This window comes from Eptesicus fuscus, chromosome 4, assembly GCF_027574615.1.
Source record: "Eptesicus fuscus isolate TK198812 chromosome 4, DD_ASM_mEF_20220401, whole genome shotgun sequence".
NCBI classification, from domain to species: domain Eukaryota; kingdom Metazoa; phylum Chordata; class Mammalia; order Chiroptera; family Vespertilionidae; genus Eptesicus; species Eptesicus fuscus.
Window position 1 is genome coordinate 2,981,122 of NC_072476.1, and position 14,423 is coordinate 2,995,544.

General features: G+C 51.6%; 1 pseudogene; it reads right to left on the reverse strand.

The window, feature by feature from the left end:
• Window positions 1-8,949: 8,949 nt before the first annotated feature.
• On the reverse strand, window positions 8,950-9,693 carry LOC129148663 (proteasome subunit alpha type-1-like; annotated as a pseudogene).
• Between the last annotated feature and the right edge of the window lie 4,730 nt (window positions 9,694-14,423).

Genomic DNA, 14,423 nt, shown 5'->3' on the forward strand with positions numbered 1-14,423 from the left:
CCCTGCCCCCCCCACTGCTGCGGGGTGCTCCCTGCCCCCCCCACTGCTGCGGGGTGCTCCCTGCCCCCCCACTGCTGCGGAGTGCTCCCTGTTCCCCCCACTGCTGCAGGGTGCTCCCTGCCCCCCCCACTGCTGCGGGGTGCTCCCTGCCCCCCCACTGCTGCGGGGTGCTCCCTGTTCCCCCACTGCTGCGGGGTGCTCCCTGTCCCCCCACTGCTGCGGGGTGCTCCCTGTTCCCCCCCACTGCTGCGGGGTGCTCCCTGCCCCCCCACTGCTGCGGGGTGCTCCCTGTCCCCCCACTGCTGCGGGGTGCTCCCTGCCCCCCCACTGCTGCGGGGTGCTCCCTGCCCCCCCCACTGCTGCGGGGTGCTCCCTGTTCCCCCCACTGCTGCGGGGTGCTCCCTGCCCCTCCACTGCTGCAGGGGCTCCCGAGACCTCCAGGAGGGGCAGGAGCCCAGCCTCTCAACCTGCTCAGGCCTGGAGCCCACACCCCTCTGACTTAGGGGACACGGCAGGGGGAGGTGCTAGAAGGTTCTCCCCATCACTTTCCAACACCCACCTCTCCAAGCAGGGGAGCCCTATACCAGACCTCCCAGAGCTCCTTCCCTCGGTCCTGCCCACGCTGCCCCGGCGGAGCGCCTGGCATGCCACTGCCCCCCACTGCCCCCTCTATCGGCCACGGTGAGTGGAGGCGTGGGAAGCTGTGCTCAGCACGGAGAGTGAGGAACATGAAAGCATTTCTCTCACACAGAGCCTTTCCTGAAAGCTTCCGCGGCTCCGAACAGGACACAGGAGCGCCTGCTCGTCCTCCATCGCCTGCGGCCTGCACACCTGCCTCTTTGGGGAGGAGAAGGCGTCTTGTTTGGATAAGTAGGTCTCCCTGCGGTGTGAGTGTGATGTGAACTGCATGTCCTGTCATCCAGGTGACGAAGGTTCATTGAAGCCGGCCTGGCACCCCAGGGGAGCCTGCCTTGGAGACACGGGCCGGAGGGAGACCTGAGCTCCTTCAAGGTGATCGGAGGCAGCTGTGAAATGTCTCCGTTGCTGGTGGCTTCGGCGGGAGAAGGGGGCGCCCGGCTTCCCCAGGACTAACTGGCGGCTCTGTGCGCCACGAGAAAAAGCGCTCTTGGAGTCTGTTCTGTCGTAGGTTTTTACTTTTATTCTGCGGCCGAGCTTGTTATCACTAGAAAACTCAATAAATTAGTGGATTCTGCAAATCAATAACATAATGAGTAGGTCACTTCCAGGTGAAAAGAGTTCTCTGTGCTGAAGTGAGCATGGCCGACGCAGGGCCGGCGGGGCAGGGAGGCAGCTGGGTGGAGGAGGCCGGCAGGGCGCAGAGGCTGGGGAGGAGGCCGCCTCCCGGCAGCGCTCACCTCCCGCTCACCTCCCCGCGGGCGGCAGGTGGGAGCGCGGCTCCCGGCCGCCCTGCTGCCCGGCTTTTCCAAAGAAGTTGGACGTCTGGGTTTTCACCTGGCATTGGTTGGCAGCTAAATTCAAAATGCCCCCGAGGTCACACAGGACCTAAGTGATATCGCTCACCACTTTGCAACGTTAGGTCTGGGCTGCGAAGGGAAGAAGTCTTTACTCCGTGATTTACACCCGCCCGGGCCTCACAAGAAGCGGGGAGATGAAGGGCTGGGTCCCGCGACCTTGAGAGTTTGTTTTCCTGTTCTTGTTGGGGGGAGATGGGCGTCAGACTCTGCTCCCAAGGACTCTGGTCAAAGTGGGGAAACCTCTCCCTCGTCCAAGCCCTTCGCCCAGCAGGACGCACAGGGGGCCGGGCGGGTGGCGCTGCCAGGGGGCGGGCAGGCTGCGCACTGCTCCCCTGGGGCCTCGTTCACAGAGCAGGGGTGTGAGGGGAACCCCCAGGGCCGGGCGAGGGTACCACACAAGCCCACCCGAGATCGGCCGTCCCCCGTCCCGAGTGGACACCGATACACACGCTGGGTGTGTGCTTAGTGCGTCTGAAGACACTCAGATTGACAAGGAAACGTGGCAGCACGGAAACTTACCAGACGGCTCTGTTTATGAAATCATCCTTAAAGTACTTCCCATAATGACCTTAGATATTTTTAAATTTCATTTTTCAATTACAGTTAACACTCAGTATTATTTGATTAGTTCCAGGTGCACAGCATAGTGGTTGGACAACCATATACTTTACAAGGTCCCCCTGGTATTTTCAGTTCCCACCTGAGACCATGCCTAGTTATCACAATATCATTGCCTATGTTCCCTGTGCCGCACTTTACTTCCCTAGGACTATTGTGTAACTGCCAGTCTGCACTTCTTAATCCCTTCCCTTCTTCACCCATCCTCCACCCCCCACCTCTGGCAACCATCCGTCTGTTCTCTGTACCTGTGAGCCTGTTTCGATGATTTTGTTCTTTTATTTTGTTCTTTAGATTCCACATGTAAATGAGATTATATAGTATTTGTCTTTCTCTGACTGACTTATTTCACTTAGCATAATACCCACTAGGTCCACCCAGGCTGTCACAACGGTAAAATTTCATTACTTTCTTATGGCTGAGTCATGTTCCATTGCATATACCACAGCTTCTTATCCACTCTTCTACCGACGGGCACTAGAGCTGCTTCCTATCTTGGCTATTGTAAATACCACTGCAATGAACATAGGGGTGCGTATATTCTTTTTGATTGGTGTTTTCGGTTTTCTTGGATATAGTCCTAGAGGTGGGATCACTGGGTCAAAGGGCAGTTCCACTTTTAATTTTTTTAGGAAACTCCACACTGTTTTTCATAGTGGCTGCACCAGTCTGCATTCCCACCAGCAGTGCACTAGGGTTCCCTTTTCTCCGAATCCTCACCAGCACTTGTCATTTGTTGATTTGTTGATGGTAGACATTCTGACAGGTGTGAGATGGTACTTCATTGTTGTTTTGATTTGCACCTCTCGGATGATGAGTGACTTTAAGCATCTATAATAATAAAAGCATAATATGCTAATTAGACCAGATGTCCTTCCCGACGTCCTTCCTTCTGGACAAAGCTGCAGCGGGCGGGGGCCAGGGCCAAGGCAGAGGCACGAATTTCGTGCATCGGGCCTCTAATCTTTTCATATATCTACTGGCCCTCTGTATGTCCACTTTGGAGAAGTGTCTATTCAGGTTCTTTGCTCACTTTTTAATAGAATTGTTTGTTTCTTGGTGCTGAGTTGTATGAGTTTTTTATGAGTTTTGGATATTAACCTCTTATCAGATGTATTATTGGCAAATAAGTTCTCTCATTGAGGAGGTTGTCTTTTCATTTTGTTTATGATTTCTTTTGCTGTGCAAAATCTTTTTAGTTTGACATAGTCCAATTTTTAAATTTCTTCATTTGTTTCCCTTGCCTGAGAAGATATATCAGACAAATATATTGCTATGAGAAATGTCTGAGATTGTACTGCCTAGATTTTCTTCTAGGATTTTTATGGTTTTGAGTCTAACATTTAAGTCTTTAATCCATTTTGAGTTTATCCTTGTGTACAATGTAAGAAGGTTGTCTAGTTTCATTTTTTTTGCATGTATCTGTCCAGTTTTCCCAGCATCAATTATTAAATAAACTGTCTTTTTTATGTTTTGCCTCCTTTGACAAATATTAATTAACTATAAAGGCATGGGCTTATTTCTGGGCTCTCTGTTCTGTTCCATTGACCTATATGTCTTTTTATGCAAGTACCATGCTGTTTTGATTACTATGGCCTTGTAATATAGCTTGATATCAGATAGTGTGATATCTCCAACTTGGCTCTTTTTTCTCAAGATCGCTGTTGCTATTTGGGGTCTTTTGTGGTTCCAGATAAATATTTGTTCTAGTTCTGTGAAGTACACCATTGATATTTTGGTAGGAATTGTGTTGAATCTGTAGATTGTTCAGATAGTATGGACATTTTGATTGTGTTAATTCTTCTTATTCATGAGCATGGTACATACCTTTATTTATTTGTATGTTCTTCAACCTCTTTCTTCAATGTCTTACAATTTTCTGAGTAAAAGTCTATCACCTCCTTGGTTAAATTTATTCCTAGGTATATTCTTTGATGCAATTGTAAATGGGATTGTTTTATTAGTTTCCCTGATAGTTCGTTATTGGTATCTAAAACTGCAACCAATTTTTGAATATTAATTTTGCATTCTGCTACTTTGAATTCATTTCTTAGTTCTGGTAGTTCTTTTGGTGGAATGTTTAGTGTTTTCTAGATACAGTATCATGTCATCTGGTACTAATGACAGTTTTACTTCCTCCTTTCCAATTTGGATGCTTTTTATCTCTTCTTCTTGTCTGATCGCTGTGTCTAGGACCTCCATTCTATGAGTAAGAGCAGTGAAAGTGGACATCCCTGTCTTGTTCCTCATCTTAAGGGAAACGTGTTTAGTTTTTGCCGATTGAGTATGATGTTGGCTGTGCGTTTGATTTTGATGGACTTTATTTGAGCTATGTTTCCTCTATCCCTTTTGTGCGGAGAGTTTTTGTCATAAATGGATGCTGTATTTGTCCAATGCTTTTTCTGCATCTATTGATGCTATCATATGATTTTTATCCTTCATTTTGTTTATGTGATGTATCACATTAATTGGTTTGTGGATATTGTACCAACCTTGCATCTCCAGGATAAAGCCCACTTGATCATGGTGTATAATCTTTTTAATGTATCGCTGAATTCTGATTGCTAATATTTTGTGAGGATTTGGCATCTATGGTCAACAGGGATATTGGCCTATAATTTTATTTCTTTGTAAAATCTTTGTCGGTTTTGGAATCAGGATAGTGGGGAGGTGAAGACACCAGATTTCACTTTCCCATTAGAGTGTGAGCTACTTGAGAGGAAAGAATTTACTTTTTTCATCCATTTAGGTCCAGTGATTAGCACAGTGCTTGGCACACAGTAGACACACAATAATTTTTTTCCTGTATAAAACTGGGTGTATACTATGGAGAGTGTTAGATGTACAGGTAGGGATTTGTGAGCCATCAGTGACTTCTCAAAGTCATTGGAGTAACTGAGGTTGCTGGGGAGAGCATGGGCGAGAGGGGCCTGGGCTGAAGGAGGACGAGAAGATGAATTCATGAAGGAGATTGTGAAGGGATGGTCAGATGTGTGTAATGAGAACAGATATTGCCACGAAAGGCAAGGACCCACCTTTGATCCCCATCATCATCACATAATAAATATGCTCAGGGAATATTTGGTAAATGAATGAATGAATGAATGAATGAAGTAGTGGGCAGTGTCAAATGCAGAGAACTCATGTAGAGTGAAGATTGAAGGGAGGCCACAGGGTTGAAGACGGGGTCAGAGAGCTGCTGCGATTTGGAAAGAGCAGTAGCAATCTCCATGGATGCCTCCGTGTCCTTTCTTCCGGAAAGCACTCCATGAGCTCCCTGTCTCTTCCCACCTCCTACGGAGCTGACGCTCTTCTATGTCACCATGTTCCACACTCAGTAACATGCTTACCACCCAGCACTACATCTGCCCGCCCTTCTCTATGTCCTCCACAGCGCTGCCAACCCATGAGTGCTGAGCCCTGAGTGCTCCCTGCAGGTGCTGAGCCCTGGGTGCTCCCTGCAGGTGCAGAGCCCTGGGTGCTCCCCACGGGCACAGAGCCCTGGGTGCTCCCCACGGGCACAGAGCCCTGGGTGCTCCCTGCAGGTGCAGAATCCTGGGTGCTCCCTGCAGGTGCAGAGCCCTGGGTTCTCCCCATGGGCACAGAGCCCTGGGTGCTCCCTGCAGGTGCAGAATCCTGGGTGCTCCCTGCAGGTGCAGAGTCCTGGATGCTCCCCACGGGCACAGAGCCCTGGGTGCTCCCCACGGGCACAGAGCCCTGGGTGCTCCCTGCCGGTGCAGAGCTAGTGAATGCATGCTTACCCTCACCCTTGGGGCAGTGCTCAGAGCTCCCACTCTGCCTTGCTCCTTGGGCAGCCTCAGGGCTGATGGAGTGGTGGAGTGCAGAGGTTCCCAAGGCTGATAGAAGAAAAAGCAGGGGCCACCCTGGGCGGGGGACAGGGCAGCAGCTTAGCAGGAGGAGGAGCAATCCCTGACCAGGTGAGGTTTTAGTTGGTCGTTGAATGAAGAGATCAGTTGGCGAGGAACCTGCACAGACAAAGGCCTGGAGGCTGAAGAGGTTGCTGTCCAGAGGGGCGAGGACCTGGAGGGAGTGCAGTGAGGGCAGGCATGATGGGAACAGGAATGCAGAAAGTGACAGAGAAAAAGATTTTAGGTCCAGGTGGCGAAAGCCATTCACCACACTGGGTCGGCAACGTGGGGCCAGACTGGCTTGGTTTCTGCATGGATATTCAACCAGAAGCTTCATAATCGGAAGCGATGGCCACCAGCTCTGCCATAGCGCCGTGCACCAGCTGTGCATCCAGCGCTCACCAACACGCCTGAGCCGTGTCAGAGAGCACCTCACAGGCAGACAGCACGTTGGATCTGAAATCGGAAGCCATTTCATTCAGATACGTTACATGTCACAGGGAGCGTGATTGTAAATGGTGTTTACAGGCTCGTTTGCGAGCAAAAGCATTTCTGCTCTGCTGAAGCTCCTTAAAAATTTATAGCAAGATCAACATTATAATGCGGACAAAGGGAAGGTTGTGAAAGTCCAAACCGGTGAAGAAATGCAACCTGCTAAATTCTGTTGATCGTGAGCCTGTGCTAGAGATTTGCTAACATGGAATAAGAGCCCTTTAAAAATGTTAAATGGAAATACTATGTGCTCATTATTTAAAAAAGAGAAAGAAAGCAACAAACAAAAATAGTACAGAATAGTTTTTAATGAAAAACAACATTCTTGCCCTACCCCTTGCTACTCTCAATCCCATTTCTCAGAGACAACCCATTTTAACTGTTTTTGAGAATTTCTTTTTGTGGTTACCTCTTTATCGCTAAACTGGAGTCCCAGTGCATGAATTCATGCATGGATGGGTCCCTCAGCCTGGCTGGCGATCAGGGCCAATCGAGGCCATCTCAACCAGTCCCTATCAGGGAGATTGGGACCAGCCAGGGGGTGGGGGAGGGACCGAAGGAAGTTGGCCTGGTGGAGGTAGGGGTGCGGGGGAAGAGGGACCTCAGGATGTTGGCTGGCTGGGGGAAGGGACCTCGGGAGGTTGGCCAACCACAGGAGGTTGGCTGTGGGAGCACACTGGCCACCAGGGGGCAGCTCCTGCATTGAGCATCCGCCCCCTGGTGCATGGCATAGCAACTGGTTGATTGGTTGTTCAGTTGTAACGGTTGCTTAGGCTTTTATATCCTATATAATAAAGAACTAATATTCAAATGGTTGTCACACCATCATGGCTCAGATACTCAACACTGGGAAGAGAGGAATGGGGGCCAACCAGGCTGCGGCCCGGGAGAGGGACAAGCCACTTGCCCTGTGGTGCCGGGTGCCAATAGCTGCACCTGCGCCTGTGGCCTGGGAGAGGGACCAGCCACCTGCCTATGGTCCCCTGTGGCTGCAGCCAGCCCGGGCAAAGCTGGCCTGGGTCCTGGGTGTCTGCAGCTGGCTGAGGGAGTGAAGCATGGGTCCTGGGTGCCTGTGACAAGCTAGAGGATGGAATCCTGGGTCCCAGGTGTGGGGCACGGCAGGGGAGGTTAGGGGTGATCAGGCCAGCAGGGGAGTAGTTAGGGGCAATCAGGCAGGCAGGCAGAGATGGTTAGGGGCTATCAGGCAGGCAAAGGTGGTTAGGGGCAATCAGGCAGACGGGCAGGTGAGTGGTTAGGAACCAGTGGTCCTGGATTGTGAGAGGCAGTTGGACATCCCCTGAGGGGTCCCGGATTGGAGAGGGTGCAGGCTGGGCTGAGGGGACCCCTCCCTCCCAAGCACGAATTTGGTGCACCAAGCCTCTAGTATATAGATAATATGTGGAAATGGCTACTTAGTTTTTCAATTGTGGACAATCTTTTGGCTGCCAGCTCTGATGGACAGGAATGTAACTCAATTGTCACTGCAGCCTTCGCTCTCCCACCTTCCTGTTATAATCATCTTGTTATACTTACTTACCTTTGCAATTTTAGTAACACATTTAGGCCAAACTTTTAAATTTGAGGCCCTCATAAATGTGAGGCTATGACAGCCTTGGAGGAGGCGGTGGCTGTGGGAGGCGTGGGCGACTGTGAGGAGGAAGGACGCTTTGGGGCATTCTTCACCCTCCTTCTCCGAAGCACCAGCACATTCTCCCGACCCTGCCTTCAACATACAGCCAGGCTGACGGCCTCCCACGGCCTCCCAGGGCCTCCCACGGCCTCCCACGGCCTCCCACGGCCTCCCAGGGCCTCCACAGCCTCCCACGGCCTCCCAGGGCCTCCCACGGCCTCCCACGGCCTCCCATGGCCTCCCACGGCCTCCCACAGCCTCCCACGGCCTCCACGGCCTCCCACGGCCTCCACGGGCCTCCCACGGCCTCCCACGGCCTTCCACGGCCTCCCACGGCCTCCCACGGCCTCCCATGGCCTCCCACGGTCTCCCACGGCCTCCCACGGCCTCCACGGCCTCCCACAGCCTCCCACGGCCTCCACGGCCTCCCACGGCCTCCACGCGTCCCTGCCGGGGGAGCCTGGGCTGCTGACCGTGCCTCGGAGGGCCTCCCTTTTCCTGCTCTTGCTTCTCTGCAAAAAGACCTTTATTTATTTTTGTTTTTCACCAGCAGATGAAAAGTTTTATTTCCCAGTTGTCTTTAATACCAGAAAGACACTATGTTTTTCATATAAAAACATTAGTACAGATAACTCACCTTTCTAGAAAGTGACTATATAGACCCTCTCAAAGAAAAATGCACCCCATTTCAGGTTTCAGTGGAGTTGCTTGGGAAAAACTCACATCTGGACCGATTCCTAAAGCATACCGCTCCACACTGCGTGTGTCGGTTCAGAGTGTAGATTAGTGCCCCAGTGCTCGGTCCCGCTCTTGCACGTGTGATGCTGTGCACACAGGTGGGTTCTCAGCGGCTGCCCCGCTGGCTCGTCAGCCTTTCTGCAGGCTCATCAGCGGGCGGTGAGGCTGCGCCTTCCCTGTGGCCGTTCTTCCAGGCCTGCAGGCGTGGAGCCACATCATCATCGTCCTCCACCAACTCCGAGTCTCCACACCTGCAGGGAAGCACTCCTTGTATTAGGCCCCGTCCTGCAGGAAGTGTCTCTCTTAAAGCACGCAGACCACGCTCAACCAGCTCGCTCGGGCACTCCATTCACTCAGACACGGTCTCTCCAAGGAAGTGCGAGCTGGTTGGGAACGGCTCCAGTGGACATAGCTCTGCAGTCAGAATAGTCAGCAGAGGGACAGGTTTGGAAAGCTGAGGGCCCATGTCATCATAGCCAGCAATAAGCAGCCACACTGTGCGTTGGTGTGTGGGTCTTGCTCCCCATTCTATGGTTTCAGTGAAGTTGCAGAGACAAGATGGGACACAGGGAGACGTCTGCCAAATACAGATCTGGAATCCCACCCCGCCTGGCGCATAAAACCACACACAGTGTCGCGCCAGCAGGAAGCCCCACAGTGGAAACACTGACATGGACGATGTTTCCTGATGGCCAAGCTCCCACTGTGCTCTCCCCGGGCCGGGCGGCCAGCACTGCCTGCGTTTTGATTTCAGACCAGCTGTGGCTGGACCGCATTTGACGGCTCCCACTGCATATTCAGGGTGGTGAATCCTGCCCGAGGGCTCGCTGTCAAACTGGTTGTGAAACATGGTTCCGCAGAGGAGCTGGCTGTCGCCTCCTGCAAAGCTGCGACTCAAGGAGCGCTGCAGAAACTGCGGCTCAGCCAAGGACCTTTTCAAGGTGTAAGTCGGCGTAGGTCACTTCTCAGCCTTAAACCCTCCGATGGCTCCCACTTGACTTGGTCAGACCCGCTCCACACCACACCCGGACCACAGCCCTGACTTCACCCCACCACTGGCCTCTGCTCGCTCTGTTCCACACCCCCCCTTGATGTCCCTCGACCAATCCAAGCACACACTTTGATTGTCTGCCTGGAATACTCCCCCCTCCCTCCAGCAATCTGCTCAGCTCACGTCCCTTCCCACTCCTTGGGAGGGAGTGGCAGTAAGTACATAGTATGAGAAATGCCAGGGGCAGACCGTGTTTTGAGGCAGTCTGGCGGGGGGGAGGGAGGACGGGTACAGAGGGAGGGAGGATGGAGGGGAGTGTTTCACAGTCAGATGGCATGAGTTTTGGTTAAAGAACAAGGAGATGTTGGAGAGAGAGGCTGGGAGTCCAAGAGAGAGAAAAGTTAATGTGGAGAGAAAGTCCCAAAGGAGAGAGCGGGCACAGAGCAAGAGCGTGAGCGAATGAAACAGAATTAACTAACACGTTCACGCCTGAAGGCCATCATGTTCTCTCTGTGATAAAAGTCAGGGGCTAGCCCAGCGGCATGGCTCAGTGGTTGAGCATCAATCTATGAACCAGGAGGTCACGGTTTGATTCCCGGTCAGGGCACATGCCCGGGTTGTGGGCTTAATCCCCAGTGGGGGGCATGCAGGAGGCAGCTAATCAATGATTCTCTCTCATCATTGATGTTTCTATCTCTCTCCCTTTCCCTTCCTCTCTGCAATCAATAAATAAATAAAATTAAAATGTCAAGGTCTAATCCAAGGGGACTGGCTAACCCAGGAGGCAAGAGGAGGTGGCAGTGTGGGTTTAAAGCATGCCAGCTGCTGAGAGGAGCAGGAGAGGGGTGATAAGGAGCACTAAAGGGTTGCCCTGCCTCCTGAGGTCCAGGCAAAGATGGAGACCTTGAATTTGAAGTGCCTTCCCATACATGCTTGCTTGCATGGTTTGTCCACCCCTCCCCCTACCACCACCACCCTCAGCAATGCCTGGCAGTCCTTGTGTTATAATGATAAAATAATAACTAACATTTAGTAGAGGATTATCATTTTCCCCATTTTACACTTGAGGAAACTGAGGCACAGAGAGGTTACCAGCCAGTTGGTGATTGTATTAGGCAGGGTTCTCCTGAGAAACAGTACCAATCTATATATATAAAAAGCCTAAGTGACTGTTCAACTGTTCGACCATTTGACCGGTAGCTATGATGCACACTGACCACCAGGGGGCAGACGCTCAACGCACAGGCATGGAAACATGGAACAGACTGATGAATCTCAGAGGGAAGGGGGGAGGGGGGAGGGCAGGAAGAGATTAACCAAAGATCTTATATGCACACTAGAGGCCTGGTGCATGGATTCATGCACCAGTGGGGTCCCTCGGCTTGGCCTGTGGGATTGGGCTGAAACCAGCAGTCTGACATCCCCCAAGGGGTCCTGGATTGCAAGAGGGCACAGGCCAGGCCAAGGGACTCCACCAGTGCACGAATCTGTGCACTTGGCCTCTAGTAGAATATATATGCAGGTATCTTTCTCTATCTCCCCCTCTCTCTCTCTCTCTCTCTCTCTCTCTCTCTCAGCTAGGGGGAAAGAATTGAGGAAGAAGTAGAGATAAAAAAATCACGAAGAGCCACGTCTCCCAGATGAGGGCAGGAGGGATGGAATCTTCTCTCAGAGAGAGAGAGAGAGAGAGAGAGAGAGAGAGAGAGAGAGAGAGAACCAGCACCCAAGCACTGTAGGTTTCAACAAACATTTGTTGCATAAATAAGGAGTGGGCAAAAGTAGGTTTGTAGTTATGAATATGCAAAACACAGCTTATTCTTGTATTATTATTTATCAATTATTGTATTATTTATTTATATTACAACTGGAAAACTACTTTTGCCCACACCTGTAAATGAATGAATTAGGCTATTTTGCTGAAGATTAAAAAAAAGAGCAGGTGACACCATTCATTTGTTAGCAAATACTCTAGCACTTTCTGTCCTAAGGACTGGAAATACAGCAGTGAACAAAACAAACCAGCAGAGTAGGTGGAAGCTATGTTCACCCGCTCCTGGCTCCAAACCGATTTACAGGTAAATTATAGAACAATCAACCTGACTAAGCAACTGAAGGCTGGCTGAACTGAAATATTATGACCAAGGATTTACACAAGAAGCCACACAGAGCCTGGTAAGAAGGGTGGAGGTGGGGAAAGGGCTGGCCCCCGCCCTCCGGTGTGATGGTGGCTGAGAAGCTGGAAGGGTATCACCGATGCAAAACTCCCTCCCCCTAGAAGTGTGTGTGTGTGTGGGGGGGGATCAGCCCCAGGCAGCAGGGATCTCAACCCAGAACAGCAGAGATGGGAAGATCCCACATAGCATCTGGTGGTGAAAATCAGTGGGGATTCCATCCTCCTGGGAGACGAAGACGCCACCTTCCCAGAGACAAGCACTCCCATTGTTCCAGCAGCAGCCTGGGGAGAGCACTGCTATGGGGAGGCCTCTCTGACTGTGGGGAGGCCTTGCTGCTGTGCCCAGGTCCTGCAGAGGGGCCTGCTGGTGGCATCCAGCAGTGACTTTAAGGGGCCCTCTTCTTCTGGGGAAGCTTTTGGCAGAGACTCAGGCAGTGACTAAACGTTGTAGCTTGGGAAAGAGGGCCGGTCTCCCCCACCTCAAACACGGGCAGGTGCTGGGGTGTGTAGCTACATCATGGGGTTCGGTGGCCACTCCTATCTCCCCAGTGAGCTCAACTGCCCCAACCCCTAGAAGGGAAGAATTGCCTGTCCCCATCCTATAGGCTGTGGGCACCACCCCCGATGGGAAACTGTTTGGATCAGTCCTACTAAGTCCTGGATACCCCGCCCTGTTGGGCTCAGTTCCACAGGGAGAAGGAAGAGTAGCTCAGCGCTGGGACGTTCAAAGTGTGAGTCCTTCAGAGGTTATTGTCTGGGACCGGGACAGAGAGCTTATCCCGCTCCTGTAGGCTGGGCTGGCATCACCCACAATGGGAGACTCTTTTGGTCTGTCCCCCTGAGCCCAGCGTGGCTGAGCTTGCTCCTGCAGAGGGGCTGGCTGGATGCACCCAACCTGAACCTGCAGTGAGCCCCATAGGGGGAACCAGAGTGGGAGATTATGGCAGACTGCGTAGTTTGATTCTAGATGAGGGGTCACTTTCCCCTCAGCGAGTGCCTGACTGCGTGATCCCAAAGTAGAGTACCTGCTAGCCCTGTCCTCATGTCCCTGGTTGCCCCACGCTGCTGAGCTTGCAACCTGCGGAAGGGGCTGTGGCTCATGGCCAGGCTGGGCCCACCCTACAGTCTTTCTTCAAAAGGCTCTGGAGGAAGACCAGGCAACTTCAGGGGGAGGCAGAATAGCAGACAGGGGGAGGAAGACCTCAGGGAGCCATGGTCCTTTTACAGATCTGCCGCCAGCTCCAAGCTGCAAGAAGCCAGCCCTTTCCCACAGATTGGCCCCTTCCACACACACCAAGGTCCAGTAGATGGAACACAAACAGTGAACAGCCTGCTAGCTCCAGACGGGGAGCCCAAGGCCAGTTCTACAGAACATCTGACATTGACCTGCTCCTGAATCCTGCCCAAGTGGACCCAGAACCAACACAACCAGTGGTGGGCTTCGGACCACACCAGAGCTTGACCCAACTAGCCACACAAGTGGCACACACAAAAGGGTGTTCTGGCAGGCACCAGACCCCACTGGGAACTACTCTGCTTTATGGAGCAGCCCTTGCACAGCGTCTCGTACACGGTGATCAAGATTTACTCTTCTAGCCAGCCAGCCTGAAGGCTTAACTCCACCCACAAAAGGGCCATTCAAGACTCAACTACAACAGGAGGGTGCGCATAACCCACAAGAGACATTCCTGGAGCGCAGGTGATCTGGAAGATTGTGCCACTGAGCCCCACAAGATGCCTTCATCATAAAGCCATCTTAACAAGTTTGGGAGTCACAACAGATCTACCTAATACACAGCGACAAAATGGGAGACAAAGAAATATGCCCCAAATAAAAAAACAAGACAAATCCCCAGAAAAAGAATTAAATGGAATGGAAGAAATCAAAATACCAGATGCAGAGTTTAAAACAATGGTTATAAGGATTCTCAAAGACCTTAGGGGAAGAATGGATGATCTCAGTGAGAACTTAGACAAAGAGATAGTGAGCATTAAAAAGGATGTAGAAACCATAAAAAAAAGAACCAGTCAGAAATGAAGAATACAATATCTCAAATAAAGAATACTCTAGAATAGGGGTAGGGTGTTGGAAGCCGCCCATTGCCTTCACTGGCAGAGAGGTGTGGACAAGGAACCCGGAAGGCTGGTCAACCTTGAAGCTCTGAAAGGTCAGAGCCAACCACCCACTGTCTAGTTGAGACAATGGTAGCTGAAGCAACTTCCACCTTTTAGTTTTATGTAAATTCTTGCTGGTTGGCTATTATTGGAATTGCCGGCCTAAGGGCTATGGGTGTATCCCAAAACCTGAATAAAAGGGATAGCAAGGCCAGAGCGGGGTGGAGTCCTTCCCCTTGAGTTGGGCTCCCGCCTGGCCCCAATATTTCCAAATTAATATTTTCTAGTCTCTTTCATTTCC